Source organism: Echinops telfairi, unplaced genomic scaffold (assembly GCF_000313985.2).
Source record: "Echinops telfairi isolate 266 unplaced genomic scaffold, ASM31398v2 ScPeMD7_7420;HRSCAF=8458, whole genome shotgun sequence".
Lineage (NCBI taxonomy): Eukaryota > Metazoa > Chordata > Mammalia > Afrosoricida > Tenrecidae > Echinops > Echinops telfairi.
In genome coordinates this window covers 3,326,999-3,329,384 of record NW_022111320.1, presented here as the reverse complement: position 1 = coordinate 3,329,384, position 2,386 = coordinate 3,326,999, and positions in this window count along the sequence as shown.

Below are 2,386 nucleotides of genomic sequence, written 5' to 3'. Positions count from 1 at the left end.
TGAAGGGATCATCCATCCTGGATTCCCTGTGTTTCCAGTTCTTATCTGTACCAGTATACATCCCCTGGTCTAGCCAGATTTATAAGGTAGAATTGGGATCATGATAGTGGGGTGGAGGACGCACTTAGGAATTAGGGGAGAGTTGTATTTTTCATCATTGCTACCCTGCACCCTGATGGAAGCCTTGTTTTTGCCTAAGGCTTTTAGTGCAGCTTGAACGTGTTCCTTCGGCACCATTGGTTCTTGCTGATATGTTACCTCTTGAACTGGTTGAATTTTGATTGGTTCCTCTTGATACAGTGGCTCTATTCTTATCATCTTCTTTTGATGCATCCTGCATTCTTCAATATTTGGCCCATAGAATCTTCCAATATTGTAATGAAGGCTAGACATTTTTCTTGAGATAGCTCACTTTCAGATATGCTGAGTGTGTTTTTCCTTTTTTGATTTCTAGCTCTAGGGCTTTGAACATTTCATTGTAGTAGTTTACTTTATCTTCTTGAGCTGCCCTTTGAAATTTTCTGTTCAGCGCTAAAGATAAATAAAACCAAACAAGCAAACAAATTTATTACAAGATCTTGTCAGTTGAAAGTTGTGGGCTCCAAACTTGCCTCCAGTTGTCTCGATTTCTAAGGTTAAAAAAAAAAGAAGCTAAACTAATACTTCCATCCTGGTGAGTGCTTAGATGGGAAAATATTATTAACTACTATCATTAAAGTGTTATTTTAATATTATCAGATAGTCTTTAATATACACGTTATTTATACACAACATAAGCTATCATATAATATGTAATAAAATAATATTTATTATACAATAAACATCCTTCACACATCCAAATCCCTTTATCAAGATTTTTCAGGATCTCAGAAAAACCTCTATTTCATCCTTTCCCAGACCCTGGCAACTTTCCCTCTTTCTTTATAATTGTCTTATCCTGACTATACTCTGCCTCATTTGTCAGTTTGTAGTAATTTCAGTGTGTCAAAAACCAACAGTGTTTCTTTCTTTCTTTCTTTACTGAACTACTATTTTGAATTACATGTGGCACAAGAACAAAGTTGTCTCAACTTTGGGTTTTTGTTTCAACCGCCATTGGATAAGATTAGGATGATGCTATTTGGGGCCTCCCAATCGAACAAATGGTTACTGTTGAGAAATACCTCGACGTGTTGCATTTGCTGTAGAGATTATCGCAGTAGCAAGTCTATTTAGAATTTGTGGTTATTTCAGTTATTTTTTCTTCCCATCCCAGAGTGTATTGATATATGTGTCTAGATTCCCATGTTTATCATCACCTTGACACTCTCTATTAACAGACTGTGGAGAAAAATATCCATCTGGGTACAAATGACAGTATCAGGGGCTGGAGGGCATGGCTCAGTTTTATGGTGGCTGTTCTGTTCCTGTGTTGCCTCAGTAAAGCAATCCTTTTTGTGCTTAGTTAAAAAAATAAATTACGAAATTCTCATGTGAAGTCTCATAGAATTATGGACTGCATTTATTCCTTCTCTCACAGATTTTTAATTTGCATTGAGACCAATTTGTAAGACAACTCATTAAATGATTTCATCAGCATCTTTATTCCGCTTGTTGATTAATTTGGCCTTCGTTGTCGTTACATCAGGTTGAACACTTGACATATTGAGATACATTCTACTTTTTGTAATTATGCTAGTTATATATCATGTATAAGCTAAACTTTCTTGGGAAGTTTTATGGGACTTTTTTGGATGTTGATGCTGGTGAGTGGTATTTAACAAAACCCAATACCAGATGATTAAAACATTTAAACATCACATACTCTTATTTCCATGGGGATTTCGGTGTAGTCAGGATCTAATCTGAATGTGGAAAACTGTTTAACTCCTCTAGGTAATAAGATTGAAGATGTTTTCTTAGCGAACAATTAGTTGTTGAACAGAAGCCTCTGACAGTTGGAATACACATGTGATACAGCCCCCGCTTCTGCTGGACATAAGGTTATCTCCACGATGTTTTAGCAGAACATGAAATGGGATGTCCGCAGCAATTCAAGGCCAGCGGCCCATGTGATTCTATAATTACTTTTGCCACTTTGCTTTTGTGGAGCCATTCATTATGAGCCTGGCTTATCTTGTCGTACCTTCATGTCATTAGCAATGCTTTAGTGCATTAGTGACCGAATGCAGGTTTAACGGTCTGTGATTAGAGTGGGCCAGCTGCCAGTGGAAGGAGTCAGGTTTGAAACCCTGTGGTTTACTGACTTCACACCACGTTGGCACCATCATATTGAGAGTGTGGAAAATGGACTCTTCTCCAAAGATCAGTAAGATTACTGACAATAATGGTATTCATACCCCAAATCAAAGCCAGTGAGGGGGGTTAAAAATTTATAAATCATCAA